This window comes from Triticum urartu, chromosome 5A (assembly GCF_056163025.1).
Source record: "Triticum urartu cultivar PI428250 chromosome 5A, HENAU_Tu73, whole genome shotgun sequence".
Taxonomy (NCBI): Eukaryota; Viridiplantae; Streptophyta; class Magnoliopsida; order Poales; family Poaceae; genus Triticum; species Triticum urartu.
Genome location: NC_141877.1, coordinates 334,168,020 through 334,192,380, shown reverse-complemented (window position 1 = coordinate 334,192,380; position 24,361 = coordinate 334,168,020).

Sequence of the window (24,361 nt, the reverse complement as noted above, 5' to 3'; positions counted from 1 at the left end):
AAGGGTCCACGAAGAAGCAACCACCCACAAAGGGTCCACGAAGAAGCAACCTTGTCTATCCCACCATGGCCATCGCCCACACAGGACTTGCCTCACTAGCGGTAGATCTTCACGAAGTAGGCGATCTCCTTGCCCTTACAAACTCCTTGGTTCAACTCCACAATCTTGTCGGAGGCTCCCAAGTGACACCTAGCCAATCTAGGAGACACCACTCTCCAAGAAGTAACAAATGGTGTGTAGGTAATGAACTCCTTGCTCTTGTGCTTCAAATGATAGTCTCCCCAACACTCAACTCTCTCTCATAGGATTTGGATCTTGTGGAAAGAAGATTTGAGTGGAAAGCAACTTGGGGAAGGCTAGAGATCAAGATTCATATGGTAGGAATGGAATATCTTGGTCTCAACACATGAGTAGGTGGTTCTCTCTCAGAACATATGAGTTGGAATTGTGTATGTGTTCTGATGGCTCTCTTCACGAATGAAGAGGAGGTGGAGGGGTATATATAGCCTCCACACAAAATCCAACCGTTACACACAGTTTTCCAATCTCGGTGGGACCAAATCAACAAACTCGGTCAGACCGAAAATGTAAACCTAGTGACCGTTAGAGATTTTCGGTGGGACTGACATGCAACTCGGTAGGACCGATATCGTTAGGGTTTGGGCATAACGTAATCTCGGTGAGACCGATTACACAAACTCGGTGAGACCGAATTTGGTAATTAGCTAACCAGAGAGTTGGTCAGGCAAACTCGGTGGGACCGATTTGCTCTTTCGGTGAGACCGAAAAGTTAAAAAAGGGAAACACTGAATTTACATTGCAATCTCGGTGGGACCGATTCGCTCTTTCGGTGAGACCGAAAAGTTACGAAAGGGAAATAGAGAGTTTGCAATCCCATCTCGGTGAGACCGAGATCCCTATCGATAGAACCGAATTGCTAGGGTTTGGCAGTGGCTTATGACAAGTGAAACTCGGTGGCGCCGGATAGAAAGAATCGGTAGGACCGAGTTTGGCTTAGGGTTTAGGTCATATGTGGATATGGGAAAGTAGTTGAGGGTTTTGGAGCATATCACTAAGCACATGAAGCAAGAGGCTCATTAAGCAACACCTCATCCCTCCTTGATAGTATTGGCTTTTCCTAAAGACTCAATGTGATCTTGGATCACTAAAATATAAAATGAAGAGTCTTGAGCTTTTGAGCTTGAGCCAATCCTTTGTCCTTAGCATTTTGAGGGTTCCACTTTCACATCCATGTCATGCCAATCATTGAGCTTTCCTGAAATAATCATCTTGGAATAACATTTGCTCAATGAGCTATATGTTGTTATGAATTACCAAAACCACCTAGGGATAGTTGCACTTTCAGTAGTCCCTAACCATGGACATGGCTATTCGAATAGATATAATCTCTGCAGAGGGTGTACTATTTACTCACGAGCAACGGATTCCTTTAGTCCATCGGGACTACTTTCGCCTACGATATTTTGATTGAAAACACGCATGACCGCACACACCAGGCTAACTTACCGGTGTCTAGAAATCACCCATGACACCCGTTATGCGAAACTATAAGTGGCGAGGCTACAACCTCGACTAGCATGGGATCACAAAATTTATAACGCGCACAAAATAGGGGAGCTACCCCCTCGGCACCAACCGGAAACACCCATGCCCCCGGACCAGGTGGCATGCCTACCGGATCCAGCCGGTATCTTCCACCATGGCCTCTCTGTACGGTGTGCGCTAGGAAAGAGGTTGACAACTTACTGAACCGTACCCTACCTATGGTAGGGACAAGTGGTAGTACGAAACAAGTATGGGGGTTACTGGAACAAGACTCGATCTATGGTCGATTCAGGAGGTTAAAGCATTACCTGCATGATAAGCATAAGAAGTATATGTCATACGAATCAGACAGAATCACCGCTCATCATACCCCACCATGCCTTACCGGACATAACCATCTCGACGAAGAACTAGGGACAAGCTCGTGTCTACCCAAGACAGAGGCTTTCCCAGATTCCTTTCGTTAGGCATGAAAGGCATACGAGGATGACTATTATCACAAACATATCGAATACCAACAGCACGGAATCATCAATATGCACTTATGAGTATGATCATATCATCGCATAAAATAACAAAAACTCCGAGACAAGGTGGTGTTGTAACCGTATCAAACAACACACGACAATATTATGCCAGGGTTCAGAATGCTTGCCTTAAAGAGTATGCAAGTGGGGGTGCACTTTTGAAAGTTGCTTCCTTCTTCAAACATCCTATTTAAGGAAATTCAAATTGACACATAGTTTCAAAACAGTAAAAAAAGTTGTTTGGAAAATTCTCAAATAAATATGAAAATAAACTAGACAAAGTTTGAGAAACAACAGAAAAAGAATCAATTCAATTGGACATATATTTAAAAAGTTATAGCCAGTCAAAGTTTAGTCAAAATCTGTTTTTAATAAAAATCAGAAAAAGAAACTGTTTCGGGGAGCTTACGCTTTCCTCTTAGCGAATACGTATTCTGTGGAATACGCTTCCACTTAAACTGGCGCTGGTCGTCTCTGGGTCACTGACAGTGGGTCCCTTGGGCCCACTGGTCAGGTTTGACCAGTCGCCCACGCCTTCTTCCTCCTCTGTCCGAGCGAAGGCGGGGTTCCGGCGATCGCCGTCGATGAACGGCGGCTCCCCACTGGGTTCCGAGGGCAGGGATGGATCCGCCAGTCCAGGGCGGTCCTCCCAGTGGTCGAAAGGCTGGCGGGGACGAAGGGAGTCGCCGGCGGCGAGCTCCGCGGTGGACGGTGGGTTCGGGAGGATTGGGGTCTCAAGCTACGGTGGCTCCCGATCAGGTTTGAGGGGTGGGTGGCTCCGCAAGGTCTAGGGGAAGAGGATGGAAGCATTGGATGGAGTTAGGGGCCTCGGTCTTGGCCGGATTTGACCGGACCGTGGCGGCGGCCGAACCTGCTGGAGACGAGGAAGAAAGCCTCCCTCCGTCGATTGCTGGCTGTGGGAGCGCTAGGGAGATGGCTTGAGGCTGCCTGAGGATCTGGACGAGCTCGGGGTCCCTATTTATAGCGCAACTAGGTCGGTTCCGCGGCGGCCGGGGATAAGATCGACGGCGGCAGTGGATAGGAACGGCGAACCACCGTTCTGTAGCCAGGGGGTGCATGGCGAGGACGGGCGCTAGCGGACATGCTCGTGGATAAGCACGTGCTATTCCAAAGGGCAGCTGGCGGGCTAGAGTGGCTCGAGTGGCGCCGTCCATGGCAGAGGCCTGCTGCGGCCGTCGGCGGCTTGCGATGGTGGCGCTGTGGGGCGTCGGGAGGGGGCCAGGGCGGCTCTGCGGCGAGGGAGGGGTCGGGTGCGTTGGCGGTGAGTGGCCAAGGGTCAGCACGGGCGCGGGGAGGGCGGTAGTGAGACGCAGCGACTCGGGCGCACGCATGTGCAAAACGCGTGCTCTGGCCGCGCCCAGAGCACGCACGCTAGGTGCTCGACGTAATGCCAGTGCGTGCTAGAGGGCTTGGATGAGGCTGGGTATTAACAGGTATAGGTTAGAGTTTTCAAGGATATTAGTGGACATGGTGGTTTGGTCAGGGGACCAAGTCCACAGTGCAAACTAAAAACCAAGCCAAAACTGGCCATGCACACAAGGTGTTTGACGGAATGCTATGGTCATCTAGGCATCTCTTGGGGTGGCCAAAAACTCCAGATCCTAGTCTCTTTAGATGATAAAGAGGGTGGCAAGGTTAGTTTGTCAAAAACAAAAACTTGTTAGTGCAAGTTTTTGAGAAAACCGAATCTGGACAGAAAGAAAAGGGCATTATTGCATGTACTTAAAATCCTCCAATGGGCCCAATCTCCTAAACTTAAGGGTTTGGTATAGTGGTCTCTAAGCAGGAGAAAGATCATGGGCACTAGAGCAAAACAAAATAGGGTTGCAGTAGAAAACACCCAACTGGACCAGAGTGCAAAAGAGGATGATTTGCTCAAATTTTTCAAAGAACACCAGTGGGTTTTTTTTTGCATAAAATTGAATTATACACTACTACTAACATCCCCTAATTTTGGTGGAAGCTTTAAAGAAATATTTAAATAGGTTGTAGTGCAATTTTACAAACTGAACAGATTTGAAAACTTGGGGTAGAGCTCAAATTTTCCAAATGACTAAAAGAGATTTTTGCATAAAAGTGATGTGGGAGCATCCCATGACATCTCCAAATTTTGGTGAAACTTATAACTAATTTTATCAAAGGGTTGTAGTGCAAAAGAGGCTCCAAAACTTATAACTAATTTTAGAGTGTAGATTCACTCATTTTGCTCCGTATGTAGTCGCTTGTTGAAATCTCTAAAAGACTAATATTTAGGAACAGAAGGAGTATTTTTGAACTCGTGTCATACATGCATGGTTTGGAAAAATAGATGCACTATACTTATTGGATTGTTGTTGTGTTCGTGTGTGGGTGTCTGTGTGTGTGTGTGTATGTGTGTGTGGTCATATGCTTGATACATACCAAGTTTTCTCACCTCCATATTGTTCATCTTTTAAATTTGAATTTGCATTGAAAAACTTACCAGGGATACAATGAAATGTGAAATCCACGTTGAGATCACTATATCACAAACTAACTCTAATTCAAAAACTCGTCATAAATCAATTACCACATTCAGATTAGTATTTGCAAGGAAAATACGGACATTGTAATACACATAGATTCGTTCGGCAATTTAAAAGGTTCCTTTCGTATTCTCGAACGGTAGGACCCAACAGTGTACCAGCCAGACCTTGGCTCGTGTTGATCCTGAAAAAACCGAGCTCGTGTCCTTCTGGTGGCGTGTGTGGTACGCACATTAGGCAACCCCAACCAGTCGAGCCTCCGCGTTTCGAGTCGAAATATCAGGCGGCCAGAATTCCAGCCCTAGGAAATTGCCCTCATGTCCCCAGTCCATAATGACTACCAATGAACAACGGAGGGATGCTTTAGTAACTAGACAACGTTACCTACTGTGCCGAGCACGGTTCAATTCCCTCAGTCGCCTCTCGCCAAGTTCACCCGCCAACTACATTGCCTACTACTACTACTACTACTACTACTACTACTACTACTACTACTACACTAGGATGAGCACAGAATTGAGCCCATTTGTTCGTGCCTAGTACTTGAGTTAATATATTAGGCAATGCACTGGTACGGAGGGATTATCCTTTTGCTTTGCATATATAACTTGTCTGAAGTCTAACTAAGCAAAATGTTTGACCAAATCCTTTCTTAAGAAATACAACAGGACAGATGTATGGCTTGAAAATTTATTGCATGATGCTGGTTATGATATTGTTTCGAATCCTGGATCTTAAATTTCAGAAAATCCAAAAGTGACCATAAATTCTTGAAACTGAGCATGGTCACGTGATATGGCACAAATATTACTTCATAATTTTTTTCTTCAATTTGAGACAAGCTGCTTATGACAAGTTGCACAAATGAAGAGCCAAGGTATTTTGGAACAAAGACCTATCACATTAAGGCGAACGCTTTCCTATTGAAACCGTGGGCATTTACGTGCTGCCACGAGTCCCACTTCTCATCGATAGGTGCCGTCCGAGAAAGCATGTGAGTTGACAGGAGGCGTGCGAGCAGACCACTGCGCCGACTGACATGCAGGCGTGTGAGCAGACCACTGTGCAAGTGCTACCTCTTGAGCACTGGTTTTGTTTTCCCTTGAAGAGGAAAGGGTGATGCAACAAAGTAGCGTAAGTATTTCCCTCAGTTTTTGAGAACCAATGTATCAATCTAGTAGGAGGCTACGCGCAAGTCCCTCGCACCTGCACAAAACAAATAAATCCTTGCAACCAACGCGATAAGGGGTTGTCAATCCCTACACGGTCACTTACAAGAGTGAGATCTGATAGATATGATAAGATAATATTTTTGGTATTTTTTATGATAAAGATGCAAAGTAAAATAAAAGGCAATGAAAATAACTAAGTGTTGGAAGATTAATATGATGAAAATAGACCCGGGGGCCATAGGTTTCACTAGTGTCTTCTCTCAAGAGCATAAGTAGTTTACGGTGGGTGAACAAATTACTGTTGAGCAATTGACAGAATTGAGCATAGTTATGAGAATATCTAGGTATGATCATGTATATAGGCATCACGTCCGAGACAAGTAGACCGACTCCTGCCTGCATCTACTACTATTACTCCACACATCGACCGCTATCCAGCATGCATCTAGAGTATTAAGTTCATAAGAACAGGGTAACGCCTTAATTAAGATGACATGATGTAGAGGGATAAATTCATGCAATATGATAAAAAACCCCATCTTGTTATCCTCGATGGCAACAATACAATACGTGCCTTGCTACCCCTACTGTCACTGGGAAAGGACACCGCAAGATTGAACCCAAAGCTAAGCACTTCTCCCATTGCAAGAAAGATCAATCTAGTAGGCCAAACCAAACTGATCATTCGAAGAGACTTGCAAAATAACCAATCATACATAAAAGAATTCAGAGAAGATTCAAATATTGTTCATAGATAAACTTGATCATAAACCCACAATCCATCGGTCTCAACAAACACACCGCAAAAGAAGATTACATCGAATAGATCTCCACAACAGAGGAGGAGAACTTTGTATTGAGATCCAAAAAGAGAGAAGAAGCCATCTAGCTAATAACTATGGACCCGTAGGTCTGAGGTAAACTACTCACACTTCATCGGAAGGGCTATGGGTTGATGTAGAAGCCCTCCGTGATCGATGCCCCCTATGACGGAGCTCCGGAATAGGCCCCAAGATGGGATCTCGTGGATACAGAAAGTTACGGTGGTGGAATTAGGGTTTTGGCTCCGTATCTGATCGTTGGGGGGTACGTAGGTATATATAGGAGGAAGAAATACGTGGGTGGAGCAACAGGGGGCCCACGAGGGTGGAGGGCGCGCCTGGGGGGGGGGGGGGGGTAGGCGCGCCCCCTACCTCGTGGCCTCCCTGTTGGTTGCTTGACGTAGGGTCCAAGTCTCCTGGATCTTGTTCGTTCCAAAAATCATGTTCCCGAAGGTTTCATTCCGTTTGGACTCTGTTTGATATTCCTTTTCTTCAAAACCCTAAAATAGGCAAAAACAGCAATTCTGGGCTGGGCCTCCGGTTAATAGGTTAGTCCCAAAAATATTATAAAAGTGGATAATAAAGCCCAATAATGTCCAAAACAGTAGATAATATAGCATGGAGCAATCAAAGATTATAGATACGTTGGAGATGTATCAAGCATCCCCAAGCTTAATTCCTGCTCGTCCTCGAGTAGGTAAATGATAAAAACAAATTTTTTGATGTCGAATGCTACTAGGCATAATTTCAATGTAATTCTTCTTAATTGTGGCATTAATATTCAGATCGGGAAGATTCAAGATAAAAGTCTAATATTGACATAGAAATAATAATACTTCAAGCATGCTAACTAAGCAATTATGTCTTCTCAAAATAACATGGCCAAAGAAAGTTCATCCCTACAAAATATATAGTTTAGTCATGCTCCATTTTCGTCACACAAGAATGCTCTCATCATGCACAACCCCAATGATAAGCCAAGCATTTTTTCCATACTTTAGTAATCTCAAACTTTATAAACCTTCACGCAATACATGAGCGTGAGCCATGGATATAGCACTATGGGTGGAATAGAGTATAATGATGGGGGTTATGTGGAGAAGACAAAAAAGGAGAAAGTCTCACATCAATGAGGCTAATCAATGAGCTATGGAGATGCTCAACGATTGATGTTAATGCAAGGAGTAGGGATTGCCATGCAATGGATGCACTAGAGCTATAAATGTATGAAAGCTCAACAAAAGAAACTAGTGGGTGTGCATCCAACTTGCTTGCTCACGAAGACCTAGGGCACTTGAGGAGGCCCATTGTTGGAATCTACAAGCCAAGTTCTATAATGAAAAATTCCCACTAGTATATGAAAGTGACAAAACAAGATACTCTCTATCATGAAGATCATGGCGCTACTTTGAAGCACAAGTGTGGAAAAAAGGATAGTACCATTGTCCCTTTTTATTTCTCTTTTTTGGGACTTCTTTTATTTGTCCTTTCTCTTTTTTTATTGGGACAATGCTCTATTAAATGATGATCATCACACTTCTATTTATTTACAACTCAATGATTACAACTCGATACTAGAACAAGGTATGACTCTATATGAATGCCTCCGGCGGTGTACCGGGATATGCAATGAGTCAAATGTGACATGTATGAAAGAATTATGAACGGTGGCTTTGCCACAAATACGATGTCAACTACATGATCATGCAAAGCAATATGACAATGATGAACGTGTCATGATAAACAGGATGGTGGAAAGTTGCATGGCAATATATCTCGGAATGGCTATGGAAATGCCATAATAGGTAGGTATGGTGGCTGTTTTGAGGAAGATATAAGGAGGTTTATGTGTGAAAGAGCGTATCATGTCACAGAGTTTGGATGCACCGGCGAAGTTTGCACCAACTCTCAATGTGAGAAAGGGCAATGCACACTACCGAAGAGTCTAGCAATGATGCAAAGGTGAGAGTGCGTATAATCCATGGACTCAACATTAGTCATAAAGAACTCATATACTTATTGCAAAAATCTACAAGTAATCAAAAACCAAGCACTACGCGCATGCTCCTAGGGGGATAGATTGGTAGGAAAAGACCATCGCTCATCCCCGATCGCCACTCATAAGGAAGACAATCAAAGAACACCTCATGTTTCAAATTTGTTACATAACATTTACCATACGTGCATGCTACGGGTGAGGGAGTCCTGGATTAGGGGGTGTTTGGGTAGCCGGACTATACCTTCAGCCGGACTCCAGGACTATGAAGATACAAGATTGAAGACTACGTCCCGTGTCCGGATGGGACTTTCCTTGGCGTGGAAGGCAAGCTTGGCGATGCGGATATTCAAGATCTCCTACCATTGTAACCGACTCTATGTAACCCTAACCCTATCTGGTGTCTATAAACCGGAGGGTTGTAGTCCGTAGGCGATGAGAATCAACTCCATAGACAACAATCATACCATAGGCTAGCTTCTAGGGTTTAGCCTCCTTGATCTCGTGGTAGATCTACTCTTGTACTACCCATATCATCAATATTAATCAAGCAGGACGTAGGGTTTTACCTCCATCGAGAGGGCCCGAACCTGGGTAAAACATCGTGTCCCCTGCCTCCTGTTACCATCCGGCCTAGACGTACAGTTCGGGACCCCCTACCCGAGATCCGCCGGTTTTGACACCGACATTGGTGCTTTCATTGAGTTCCTCTGTGCCGTCGCCTTTAGGCCCGATGGCTCCTTTGATCATCAACAACGATGCGGTCCAGGGTGAGACTTTTCTCCCCGGACAGATCTTCGTCTTCGGCGGCTTCGCTCTGCGGGCCAATTCGCCCGGCCACCTGGAACAGATCAAAAGCTACGCCCCTGGCCATCAAGTCAGGTTTAGAAGCTTAAACTACACGGCTGACATCCGCGGAGACTTGATCTTCGACGGGCTCGAGCCATGGCCAAGCGCGCCGCACTATCTCGAGGGGCATGATCTAGCTCTGCCCCCGGACAGTGTCCTGGAGGCCGCACACGCATCGGTTCCGACCCCTAACTCGGAGCCTATTGCGCCAATCGAGGATGAGCGGTTGGACGTCACCCCGGGGGCTGCGATCCCGAAAACGATCGAGCCGAACGCTAGCCCCGCACTCTGCACGACCTGTGACTCCGAGGATCCGGACTCCTACCCGGACTCCGAACCCCCCGCGCCCCTGCCAATCGAATCCGATTGGGCGCCGATAATGGAGTTCACCGCCGCAGACATCTTTCAGTACTTGCCTTTTGGCGACATCCTGAATTCCCTTAAGTCTCTCTCTTTATCAGGAGAGCCTTGGCCGGGCTACGGTTAGCGAGGGTGGGATACGGACGATAAAGAAATTCAAAGCCCACCCACCACCCACTTGGTAGCCACTATCGAAAATTTAAACGACGTGCTCAACTTCGACTCCGGAGACATCGACAGCATGGATGACGATGCAGGAGATACCAATGAACCAACGCCCATAGAGCATTGGACAGCCACCTCATCTCACGATGTGTACATGGTGGATACCCCTAAAGGAAGCGACAACGAGGAAAAAGGGGATGGAACGGGAGATCGACCCCCCGAAAAGCAATCAAAGCGTCGGCGTAAACTCCGATCCAAGCCCCGCCTCGATAAAAACCCAGCCATAGAGCAGGACGAGCCGGTAGACGACGAGCAGGCCTTAGAGCAACCGTCCGAACAGGGCAAAACGGATAGAGAAACCAAACATCCCTCCTCCAGCGAAAACGGCATTCTGGACGACCTCACGCCGGATATACCTATGGAGCAGAAGAATCTCCATGAGAGGCTCATTGCAACTGCACGCAGCCTAAAAAAGCAGATGCGGAAGCTAAAAACAGCGGAAGATGCACTCCGGATTAGATGGAGCAAAGTAATCAATACCGCAGATAAATACGGCGACAGTCGCCGCACTAAAAGCTATCCGAAAAGAAAGCTACTGCCTGAATTCGATGAAGAGGCCCTAGAGCCCTCACATTCAAAAAATGAGAAAGCCACACGGTCGGATAGACGACCCCATAAAGCGGCAAGCGGCGCCGCACTTAAATCGGCATGCGACCCACTTAAGGATTCGCATCATGGCCCAGTCAGGTCCATTTATGGGCCAAGAAAGCAAGCTCTCGTAAGCAATACTATGAAGCCATCATCAGAATCCGGCACACCCAAATACAGGGGCGCCGCACACCCTCTATATTTCACTGATGAGGTCCTGGACCATGAATTTCCAGAGGGATTCAAACCCGTAAACATAGAGGCATATGATGGAACAACAGACCCTGGAGTTTGGATCGAGGATTATATCCTCCACATACACATGGCTAGAGGAGATGATCTCCACGCCATAAAATATTTACCCCTTAAGCTTAAAGGGCCAGCCCGGCATTGGCTTAAAAGCCTTCCCGAAAACACAATTGGAAGCTGGGAAGAGCTCGAGGATGCTTTCCGAGCAAACTTTCAAGGGACCTATGTCCGCCCTCCGGATGCAGACGATCTTAGTCACATAACTCAACAACCCGGAGAATCAGCTCGGCAGTTCTGGAATAGATTCCTCACTAAAAAGAATCAGATAGTCGACTGTCCGGCCGCCGAAGCCTTAGCAGCTTTCAGGCATAATGTCCGAGACGAATGGCTCGCCAGACACCTCGACCAAGAAAAGCCAAGAACAATGGCCGCACTAACAAACCTCATGACCTGCTTTTGTGCAGGGGAGGACAGCTGGTTGGCAAGGTGCAGCCCCAGCGACCCAAGTACATCCGAAACTAGGGATGGAAACGGAAAACCATGACGCAACAAGGACCGTCGCCGGACTAAGGACAAAAGTCCAAAGAGCACGGCAGTCAATGCTGGATTCAAAGGCTCATGACAAAATCAGGCAAAATCGCCCCCCCAGGATAACAGGGATGATCCATCCAACCTAAATAAAATCCTGGACAGGATATGTCAGATACACAGTACTCCCGGGAAGCCTGCTAACCATACCCACAGAGACTGTTGGGTTTTCAAACAATCCGGCAAACTCAATGCCGAACACAAGGGGCTCGACACACCAAGCGAAGACGAGGACGAACCCCAAAAGCAGAGTACCAGGAAACAAAAGAACTTCCCACAAGAAGTAAAAACAGTGAACTCACTTCACATAACAAAACGTGCGGCGCCCGTAAAGGTACACACCACACGGCCCACCCCCAAAGGGTCCGGCCACTGGTTGTCAAAACCGATCATCTTTGATCAGCTAGATTATTCTAGAAATATCAAGAATGCACGCTGGATTGCCTTGATACTCGATCCAATAATTGGCGGACTCCAGTTTTCAAATGTCCTTATGGACGGCGGTAGTGGACTAAACCTGATATATCAGGATACAATCCAGCACATGGGGATAAACCCAGCAAGAATCCGCCGCAGCAAAACCTCCTTTCAAGGGGTAATACCTGGTCCGGACACCCATTATATGGGTTTTCTCCGGCTCAAAGTCATATTCGGCTCTGCCGATAACTTCCGCCGCGAAAAGCTGACCTTCCATATCGTCCCGTTCTCAAGTCGCTATCAAGCACTACTGGGACGCGAAGCTTTCGCTCGCTTTAACGCAATACCGCATTATGCATCTCTCACGCTTAAGATGCCCGGTCCACGAGGCATCATCTCTTTGAAGGGGAAGCACTAAAGTGCGCCTCCCCAAGTGGAGGACTGTGCGGCCGCTTTGACAGCCCCACAGCAAAATGGCCTCACCGGCCAAGAAAAACTTCGAAATAGGTCATTCAAGACCACGAACGCGGATAGGTGAGTTTGGCGCAAAATCATCATTGATGCAGGCTTAGTGGCCATATATCCCCACACTAGGGGCTTCACGCATATACAATAAGAGACAATAAAGTTCAATCCTATATATTTTACTTTATACTTTGTTTATTTTAAACTTTTTCGGCATGACCCGTTTTCAACTCAGTTCCTCTCTTTTTACAGATGAACATCGTGCGGCGCCCGTCCAGGATACGGCACAACGGAGACACAGGCGCAGACGTGCAGTAGGGACCCGTCCTAAAGGATTCTTTTTAGATTAAGACCCTGCGTAAACCTTTTTTACTGTCTCTTGTTGCTACACATCCCCTGGTTTTTTCTGATATAACCAAGGAGGAGGCTGGCGTCTTGGCATGTGGCCACGTCAGAATTTTTGCACGTGCCTGGACACTAGGGGCTTTTTAAATAAAGAGTGTTGTTTCGCCCGCACTCATAAAGACCGAACACCTTAGGGACTGTTCGGTGTCGCGAGTCTTGGCATTATATGCATCAGCTCCGAATCATGTCTTTGGTCAAATGTTGGGTTGCCCGGCTCCTGAGTTCGGCTACCTTATGTTCCGCTCTATCGGCTAAGGTAGCACTAGGAGAACTACTGCGATTGTGCCCCGGTTCGGCCGGGCGAGCACCTCAGTAGAGAAAGCCAAAAACTGACTGTCATGATGTAGCGTGAGACTGGTAAGCCACTCGATGACCTATTGGAATCTATCGGATTCCTCCGCTTTAACGAAGGGCCGCTTCCCGGACAGGCACATACGCGCCCCGAACTCGGATGAGCGCAATCGCCACCAAGGAGCTACTTAAATAGTCTCACTGTCAAGCTCCTATGGCTAAGTGAAAGTGTTAAAGCATTATAGTCCGGTTGCCTGGCCCGCTGCGCTATCACCTCCTTTGTAGGACCAAGACATTGGGTTAAGTGTGAAAATGCGTCTTCTGCGAGCACCCCTGCACTATGTGCGTGGGGGCTGAAGCCAACGACTGCCATCTTTCAGATTTTATATATATAATTAAAATGGCCGCACAGGAGGTGTTCCCAATACTTGAAGGCACAAGTATAAAAAGGCCACTACAGTTTATCAAAATATTACTTTATAATTACATATGCTATCATAACATAGCATCTTTCGAGCACTGCGTCTCTATTACACGAGCGCCTTCAAGGACTTCCTGAAAATAGTGCTCGGAGGGTACTCGGCTTTTGTCCGAATCTCGGGACGCAACTACGGTGGTCTCCATCTCTGCCCAGTATGTTTTAACATGGGCAAGAGCCATCCTTGCGCCCTCTATGCATGCTGACCTCTTCATTGCATTTATACACGGCACCGCGTCAAGGAATTGCTGCACCAAGCTGAAATAACTCTTCGGCTCCGATCTCCCCGGCCACAGATGACCCACGACGTACTTCATGGCGAGTCCGGACAACCTATTCAGTTCGGCCCATTGAGCCAAACGATCGTCCACCGCCAGTGGATGCTCTGGATTGTGAAACTGCGACCAGAAAAGCTTTTCCACTTTGCGATCTTTCTGATCTCGAAAGTGCTCGGTCGCATCAGCAGCACTCGCTGCCAAATCTAGATAGGTATCCTCCACACTCCACATCCGGTCCAACGGACCAAACTTCGGATCGCAAAATTGCCTTCGCAGCATGAAGGGATTTCCAGCCGCAATCTGTTCGGCCTGACGCAGCTCCTCCTTCGCAGCTCTAATCGCAGAGCGCGCATCCTTGGCATTGGCAATGGCCTTCTCTAAGACCGTCTGTTTAGCCTGGTCTTCTTTCTCAAGAAGTCTGCAACAGTCTGCAGCGCTTTTTAACTTTTCGGCCATCTCGGCCATCTCTTCCTTGCTTCGGCAATGAGCAGCCTGTTCAGCTCTCAGCTCTTCAAGGGCTTTCTTGGCAGCCGCATCACTTTCTTTGGCTTGTTCTTTAGCTCGGGCAAGTTCTGCCCTAAGACTCTCCACGGCGACCGCACCATCTGCGTCAAGCACACACATCGTAAGACACAGGCATAAAACTGTTCCTACCTGATGCCGCCCGAGGAATTACATACCTTGACCCTCATCAAGCCGCTTGTTGACAAGCGTGATGTCGGCATCTGCCACGTCCAGTTGCTGCTTTAATTCGGCAAAATCGTCAGTTCGGCTCAATTACGGACACCATGCCGCCTACATTCAAAGGCGACATCTTAGACCTGGGATTATGATCCTCCGCGTGCCATCATTTCTTGACGACGCGCAGAGTCTCAGGGGCTACTATCTACACAGGGCGCATCTTATTCATGCGCAACTGCCAAAAGTGTACATTATCTAATGTAGCTCAAAACCCGTCAGTAAACTTTTGACGGCCTCATGCAATCCGCTCTCTGCGGATGAGATCCTTTCAATCATCGTGCCCATCAATGCACGGTGCTCCTCTGAGATACAAGCTCGCCCCAGCATAATCTTTAGCTCCTCCGACCGAACACCAGACGGTGCCGGACTCGTCCCATGACCTCTTTCGAAGGCCGGACGCGGAGAACCTCGGGGGGCCACATAGCTATCTTCCGCCCCTGCCGGATTCAGAGAAACCCTCCGCGACGACACCTCTGGGTCGCCCGCCTCGCTAGGCGGCACGACAAGGGCAGGCGTCCTGCTCTCCATCATCTCCGGAAGAAGATCCCCCGAAGACGAGCTCTGCTGAGAAGGGCTGAGGTCCGAGCTACAAGGTAAAAGTTTGGTTAATCTTCTCAGACATAAATCAAGGATTTCCCTCATCCCTCAAAAGGAAAATCTTTCTCTACTTACGGATCGCTGGAGGGCTGATCCCCTTGAGGGCGTAGTCCGGTCGAGGGACTCCCCGGCGTCAGACCCTCTGACGAGGATTTTCTTCCCCGCTTCACGGCCATGGTTTCTGGGTTGTCAAAGGCGGCTCTCTTCTTCCCCTTAGGAGAGGAATTGTCGGTTCCTCCCTTCGGAGCAGCCTCCTTCGAGGAGGCCATAGTTTCCTTGTCCTCCCCCTTGCTTCCCTCCAAAGGCATTATCTCCAGCATCTTGACCAGCACGGGATCCGGCCTGGTTTCAGGAAGGGGAACCGGACACCTGATCAGCTTTGCCTTCGCTATCCATTCCTGCTTAAAAGGACGGCTCTTTTAGGGGCAAGTTTATGACAATTATACGGATAGAAGGTCCGGGCACAAGGTTGCTTACTTGAGTATCCGGGCGATTGCGGCTTAGGCCTGCATCCTCGGTTAAATCCAGACACATCTCTTGTGATCCGATGAACAGTTTATACATCTCCGCGGGCGTTGCGCCCATAAAATTCTGGAGAGCTCGCGGTCCCTCTGGATTAAACTCCCACAGGCGAAGGGGGCGACGTTTGCCAGGCAATATTCGGCGAATCAGCATGACCTGTGTCACCTTGACCAGGCTGAGGTCTCCTTCCAAGAGATCTTTAATGCGGCCCAGTAACAAGGGCACGTCTTTGGGAAAACCCCAATCTAACCCTCTGTTGACCCATGACGCTAGCCGTGGTGGGGGACCCGAGCGAAAGGCAGGAGGCGCCACCCATTTGGTACTCCGGGGAGTGGTGATATAAAACCACTCTCGTTGCCACAAGCCTAGCTCCTCTTGAAAAGAGCCCTCGGGCCATGGAGCATCAGCATTTTTGCTTATAACAGCACCTCCGCACTCTGCGTGCCGTCCCTCGATCATCTTCGGCTCCACTTTGAAGGTCTTGAGCCAAAGTCCGAAGTGAGGGGTAACATGGAGGAACGCTTCACATACAACAATAAACGAGGAGATATGGAGGATGGACTCCGGAGCTAAGTCATGGAATTCCAGCCCATAATAAAACATCAGTCCCCTCACAAAGGGATCCATTGGGAATCCCAACCCCCGAAGGAAGTGAGACATGAACACCACGCTCTCACCGGGCTGGGGATTGGGGATGACCTGCCCTTGAGCAGGCAACCTATGCCGAATTTCGCCGGTCAGGAACTTAGCCTCTCTCAACTTTAGCACGTCCTCCTCCGTCATCGGCCTTGAAGGTCGGAACCGGACATTGTCGAAGGTCCGAGGCGCCCGGAATTTGGAGCCTAGGGTGTTGGAACTCGAGGCGACGGGCGAACTTGTTTTGGATTGGAGAAAAGATAAGGCCCTGGTCTCTTTATAAGAGGCTGAATACCAGGAGCCCTCCCCGTAACCGTTTGGGACTCGCCTTTAATCGAGAAAATATGCTAACGGGCACGATTGGGTTACCCATCTCCGTATTGATGAGAATCCCGTAAAAGGGGGGTACACGATCTCTGCTTCGACAAGGCGTGCCAAGGAAACCGCCTCGCAGAACATGCTGAGGTGGAAAAGTAAAAATGATTTGAGTAAAGGACTTGGCCGTAGTGTGATGGCGCACTGCAGAACTGGACACTACTCTTGGTGTTTACAATCTTCTATGAAGGACTTGGAGGAGGAACCCGCCTTGCAATGCCGAAGACAATTTGCGCGCCGGACTCGTCATCATTGAAGCCTGGTTCAGGGGCTACTGAGGGAGTCCTGGATTAGGGGGTGTTCGGGTAGCCGGACTATACCTTCAGCCGGACTCCAGGACTATGAAGATACAAGATTGAAGACTACGTCCCGTGTCCGGATGGGACTTTCCTTGGCATGGAAGGCAAGCTTGGCGATGCGGATATTCAAGATCTCCTACCATTGTAACCGACTCTTTGTAACCCTAACCCTATCCGGTGTCTATGTAAACCGGAGGGTTGTAGTCGGTAGGCGATGAGAATCAACTCCATAGACAACAATCATACCATAGGCTAGCTTCTAAGGTTTAGCCTCCTTGATCTCGTGGTAGATCTACTCTTGTACTACCCATATCATCAATATTAATCAAGAAGGACGTAGGGTTTTACCTCCATCGAGAGGGCCCGAACCAGGGTAAAACATCGTGTCCCCTGCCTCCTGTTACCATCCGGCCTAGACGTACAGTTCGGGACCCCCTACCCGAGATCCGCTGGTTTTGACACCGACAACGGGACTTGCAAACTTCAACACAAGTATTTCTCTATCACAACTTCTCAACTAGCACAACTTTAATATCACTACGTCCATATCTCAAAACAATCATCAAGCATCAAACTTCTCTTAGTATTCAAAACACTCATAAGAATTTTTTTACTAATCTTGAATACCTGGCATATTAGGATTATTTAAGCAAATTACCATGATATTTAAGACTCTCAAAATAATCTAAGTGAAGCATGAGAGATCAATAGTTTCTATAAAACAAATCCACCACCGTGCTCTAAAAGATATAAGTGAAGTACTAGAGCAAAACTATATAACTCAAAAGATATAAGTGAAGCACATAGAGTATTCTAATAATTTCCGAATCATGTGTGTCTCTCTCAAAAGGTGTGTACAGCAAAGATGATTGTCGTAAACTAAAAAGCAAAGACTCAAGTCATACAAGACGCTCCAAGCAAAACACATATCATGTAGTGAATAAAAATATAGCTCCAAGTAAAGTTACCGATGGAAGTAGACGAAAGAGGTGATGCCTTCCAGGGCATCCCCAAGCTTTGGCTTTTTGGTGTCCTTAGATTATCTTGGGGGTGCCATGGGCATCCCCAAGCTTAGGCTCCTGCCACTCCTTTTTCCATAATCCATCAAATCTTTACCCAAAACTTGAAAACTTCACAACACAAAACTTAAAGTAGAAAATCTCGTGAGCTCCGTTAGCGAAAGAAAACAAAAGACCACTTCAACGTACTGTAATGAACTCATTATTTATTTATATTGGTGTTAATCCTACCGTATTCCAACTTCTCTATGGTTTATAAACTATTTTACTAGCCATAGATTCATCAAAATAAGCAAACAACACACGAGAAACAGAATCTGTCAAAACAGAACAGTCTGTAGTAATCTGTAGCTAACGCAAGATCTGGAACCCCAAAAATTCTAAAATAAATTTATGGACGTGAGGAATTTATCTATTAATCGTCTTCAAAAACAATTAACTAAATAGCACTTTCCAACTAAAAATGGCATCAGTTCTCGTGAGCGCTAAAGTTTCTGTTTTTTACAGCAAGATTAACAAGACTTTCCCAAGTCTTCCCAACGGTTCTACTTGGCACAAACACTAATTAAACACAAAAAACACAACCGAAACAGAGTCTAGATAAATTATTTATTACTAAACAGGAGCAAAAAGCAAGGAATAAAAATAAAATTGGGTTGCCTCCCAACAAGCGCTATCGTTTAACGCCCCTAGCTAGGCATAAAAAGCAAGGATAGATATAGGTATTGCCATCTTTGGTAGGCAATCCATAAGTGGCTCTCATAATAGATTCATAAGATAATTTAATTTTATTTCTAGGAAAGTGTACCATGCCTTTCCTTAACGGAAATTGGAATCTAATATTTCCTTCCTTCATATCAATAATTGCACCAATCGTTCTAAGGAAAGGTCTACCAAGAATAATAGGACATGAAGGATTGCAATCTATTTCAAGAACAATAAAATCTACGGGCACATAATTCCTATTTGCAACAATAAGAACATCATTAATTCTTCCCATAGGTTTCCTAATAGTGGAATCCGCAAGGTGCAAGTTTAAAGAGCAATCATCAAAATCACGGAAACCAAACAAATCACACAAAGTCTTTGGAATCATGGAAACACTAGAAGCCAAATCACACAAAGCATAGCATTCATGATCTTTAATTTTAATTTTAATAGTAGGTTCCCACTCATCATAAAGTTTCCTAGGGATAGAAACTTCCAACTCAAGTTTTTCTTCATAAGATTGCATCAAAGCATCAATGATATGTTTGGTAAAAGCTTTATTTTGACTATAAGAGTGAGGAGCATTTAGCACGGATTGCAACAAGGAAATACAATCTATCAAAGAGAAACTGTCAAAATTAAATTCCTTGAAATCCAAAGTAGTAGTTTCATTAACATCTAGAGTTTTGATCTCTTCAATCCCACTTTTATCAAATTTAGCATCAAGATCTAAAAACTCCAAATTTTTGGAACGCCTTCTAGGTAAAGGTGGATCATATTCAGTCCCATCATTATCAAGATTCATATTGCAAAACTAAGATTTAATAGGGGAAACATCAATAACTTTTAGATATTCATCTTTCTTATCATGGTCTTTCGGCTTAGCGGCCATCTTATTAACTAAGGTAGCCTGCTTATCTGAAACTTCAGCTATTAACTTCTCAAGACAGGCAATTTGGGATCTCAAACCATCAAATTCTTTAGACATATCATCGAGCTATTTATTCAGATAACTCATAAAGCTTTTTTGTTCCTTAAGCTCGTTTCTAAAGAAACTATTATGCTCAAATTGCAAGATCATAAAACTTCTAACGTTGCTTTTGATTTCTTCTAACCTTTTAAGGTGAAGATCACCAAATCGGGGAAGAGCCGTCGTGACAAGCAAGCAATCCAACACACAAGGAAACCAGGAACGGGTAAAAAGAGGCAAATAGAGAAAGAGAAGGAAGATAGAGAGAGAGAGAGGGCAAATAAACGGCAAGGGTGAAGTGGGGGAGAGGAAAACGGGAGGAAAATGGCAAATAATGTAATGTGGGAGATAAGGGTTTGTGATGGGTACTTGGTATGTTTGACTTTTGCGTAGACCTCCCCGACAATGGCGCCATAAATCCTTCTTGCTACCTCTTGAGCACTGCGTTGGTTTTCCCTTGAAGAGGAAAGGGTGATGCAGCAAAGTAGCGTAAGTATTTCCCTCAGTTTTTGAGAACCAATGTATCAATCTAGTAGCAGGCTACGCGTGAGTCCCTCGCACCTGCACAAAACAAATAAATCCTCGCAACCAACGCGATAAGGGGTTGTCAATCCCTACACGGTCACTTACGAGAGTGAGATCTGATAGATATGATAAGATAATATTTTTGGTATTTTTTTTGATAAAGATGCAAAGTAAAATAAAATGCAATGAAAATAACTAAGTGTTGGAAGATTAATATGATGAATATAGACCCGGGGGCCGTAGGTTTCACTAGTGGCTTCTCTCAAGAGCATAAGTATTTTATGGTGGGTGAACAAATTACTGTTGAGCAATTGACAGAATTGAGCATAGTTATGAGAATATCTAGGTATGATCATGTATATAGGCATCACGTCCGAGACAAGTAGACCGACTCCTGCATGCATCTACTACTATTACTCCACACATCGACCGCTATCTAGCATGCATCTAGAGTATTAAGTTCATAAGAACAGAGTAACACCTTAAGCAAGATGACATGATGTAGAGGGATAAATTCATGCAATATGATAAAAAACCATCTTGTTATCCTCGATGGCAACAATACAATACGTGCCTTGCTGCCCCTACCGTCACTGGGAAAGGACATCGCAAGATTGAACCCAAAGCTAAGCACTTCTCCCATTGCAAGAAAGATCAATCTAGTAGGCCAAACCAAACTGATAATTCGAAGAAACTTGCAAAGATAACCAATCATACATAAAAGAATTCAGAGAATATTCAAATATTGTTCATAGATAAACTTGATCGTAAACCCACAATTCATCGGTCTCAACAAACACAACGCAAAAGAAGATTACATCGAATAGATCTCCACAAGAGAGGGGGAGAACTTTGTATTGAGATCCAAAAAGAGAGAATAAATCATCTAGCTAATAACTATGGGCCCGTAGGTCTGAGGTAAACTACTCACACTTCATTGGAAGGGCTATGGTGTTGATGTAGAAGCCCTCCGTGATTGATGCCCCCTCCGGCGGAGCTCCGGAACAGGCCCCAAGATGGGATCTCATGGATACAGAAAGTTACGATGGTGGAATTAGGGTCTTGGCTCCGTATCTAATCGTTTGGGGGTTCATATGTATATATAGGAGGAAGAAGTACGTCGGTGGAGCAACAGGGGGCCACGAGGGTGGAGGGCGCGCCTGGGGGGGGGGGGGGGGTAGGCACGCCCCCTACCTCGTGGCCTCCCTGTTGGTTGCTTGACATAGGGTCTAAGTCCCCTGGATCTTGTTCGTTTCAAAAATCACGTTCCCGAAGGTTTCATTCCATTTGGACTCTATTTGATATTCCTTTTCTTTGAAACCCTAAAATAGGCAAAAAAGCAGTAATTCTGGGATGGGCCTCCAGTCAATAGGTTAGTCCCAAAAATAATATAAAAGTGGATAATAAAGCCCAATAATGTCCAAAACAGTAGATAATATAGCATGGAGCAATCAAAAATTGTAGATACGTTGGAGACGTATCAGCAGGCTCACCGGGAGGCGAGCCCTTTGACCAAGCTCCGCCTCCCACCTTCGTCCCAACTACTCCCACTTTTAATGTTGCCGGCGCCGCAGTTTAAAATCAACCCCGCACTACCCAGTATCGCTACAATCTTCTCTCTTCCTCTCCGATTCTCCTGTCGCCTACGTCCAACCAGCCTGACCTAAACATACGCCATGCCGCATCACGATGGTGTGCCCTTAGTCTTCCAGTTTCCTGAGGAAGACACCCAGCCAGAGTCTCAAGAACATAAGGCGCTTTGGGATGAGCTTGAACTGGCCTTGTGAGAAGACGCCGCACCTGTCCCCGCTCCATTCGCCTCCCGTCGCCCCGACCGTGCCAGCGCCCATCCCTGTGGCATTGATGGGCTGGGAGCCGCACATTGTCACCGAGCTTGATGCCACTGGGTTCCATGAGGTCCCCACCGACTTTCACGCGCTCATGCACCTGCCAGCACATGCACTTGCGCGTGCACTAACGCGCACGCCTGTGCCAGTGCCCGTGAACCTGCCAGCGCATGTGCATGCACTGACGTGCGTGCACGTGCCGGTGCCCGTGCACACGAATGTCTCCGCTACGCCGTTGACAACGCATGTCCCCGCGCAGGTGCCAGTGCCCCCTCAGCGGCATGGATGGCCGCCGTCGACCGCTTCCTTGCACTAACGCCAGTCGCCTCCTCCCACCAGTTGACTCGCTCCGAAGTCTAGAACATGTTGGCCTTCCTTGAATCTAGGCCAACGTCCAGGAGTACGCCAATAACGGCACAAGGCACCGCCGTCGACATCGGTCAGTGGCTCGACGACACACACAGCATGGCAGAGGAGCCGCTTCCCACCACAAGACGCCCCCGCCACCGCCGCGTAATCTAAATTTTCCATGAAAAACGTTCGTATTGCCATGCTTAAAATCCGAACGTTTATCATTTCCGTTTATTTTAGATCGATCATCGTATAATTTAAAGTCGGAGTCAGACTGAACAAAATCTATGGTTTGATCAATTGAATGTTTTGCTAGAGCCATATCAAATTAAATAAAAAACGTCATCAAGCAACATGTATTCCTTGTCATCCAACAACCTAGACTGCTTCAATGTCGAGCGCTCAACACGTTTAGCGTGCAGTTAATTTCATACCAAAAATAGTGCTAATCACATAATAACACGCAAATAATATCCTACTTAATATCCGCATGCACTTAATATACTTCCAAATTAACGTGCATTGCACGTACACACTGACTAGTGCTGCTAGCACATGAAACTGGTGTCGTAACTTGTGAACGCGTCCAGATATGGTCAACGGCAACAACGCCCGCGAGTTCTTCGTGTTTGCATGTGCGTCTTAACGCAGAAGGGGAAGAGCGAGAGAGAGCACACATGGAACCCACCAGTAAGTGAAGGCGAACAGTACTAAAAATAATATTACATGTTATCAATTAAATAGGCTGTGATAATATAAAAACATTATGTGAACAAAGGGAGGTACAACAAACATTGTTGTTCTACGTATGTTGCCTATCGACGTGTGGCTTGAAGGCCCTGGTCGCACGTTCGATCCTCGTCCTTTTTATTTTAATTTGTATATGGGTCCAAATTTGTTTCATGACCCCTCGATGTGTAGTTTGTAGCACTTTAATTTGTGGGTCGAAATTTGTTCCATTCCAAGTGGACTATCGGTGTGTAGTTTTGTAGCTTATTTATAATAATTAAAGAGAACAACAGAGTTTTTTGCAATAATACCATGGTGCGGCGTTGAAGGCGAGAAAGGACGTGCGAGAGAGCGATGACGGAGCCAGAGGGAAATCAACTAGGGGAGTTGCAGGTGTTGCAACGGTGTTTCGAGTAGTTGTGGGCCGAATGCTACGAAAATATAATCTAAACCGACCGGAATAAATGCCTACACAAATTAATCCAAGGTTGGAGTGCCCCTCGCAATGTAAATAGCTCCGGCTTTGTGAGGGATGGAGAGGTAGCTTCAATGTGTGGAAGATACGGCGTGAGAAAGCGAGGTCAATCGAGAGACATATAGATAGAGAGACAAAGTGAGTGTGGTCCGGCATTCATTGAACAAATATATATGCTATGGAGAGATATTGTCCGATTGAGCTTTCGACAAGGGTGAGGGCTGTAAGATAGAGCTTGAGAGATGATCCAGTCACAGACGTGTAGATATATTTTCTGCGTGGGAGGAAGCAAGGTCAATCGATCACATAGGGTCGTCGTGCGATCGAAAGAGTGATTCGGGTTGGAGAGAGTGACCGAGATAGACAATGTGCGTGAGAAAGTATACAATGTGAATAAGTCGAATTGGGCTCAAACATGGTGATATATCGTTTTTCTCCGAGAAAGAGCGAGGTCAATCGAGACATACAAAGAGAGAGAAAGAGAGGGAGAGAGAGAGCGAGCGAGCATGGCCCGCCATGAGGTCGAAAGAGTGGGGTGCGCTTCGATGGACTGACCTAGATAGATAATCTGTGTGAGAGAGTATAGAGTGTGTCGATCGAGGCCCGAACAGGGAGATATATCATTTGTGTGTGAAGGAAACGAGGTTAAACGAGACTCGGATAAAGAGAGCGAGATTGAGCGAGTGTGGCCCGCCGTGCGGAAGAAAGAGTTAGACAGTCTCGAGGGAGTGACCTAGATAGACAATGTGCGTGCGTGCGCACAAGAG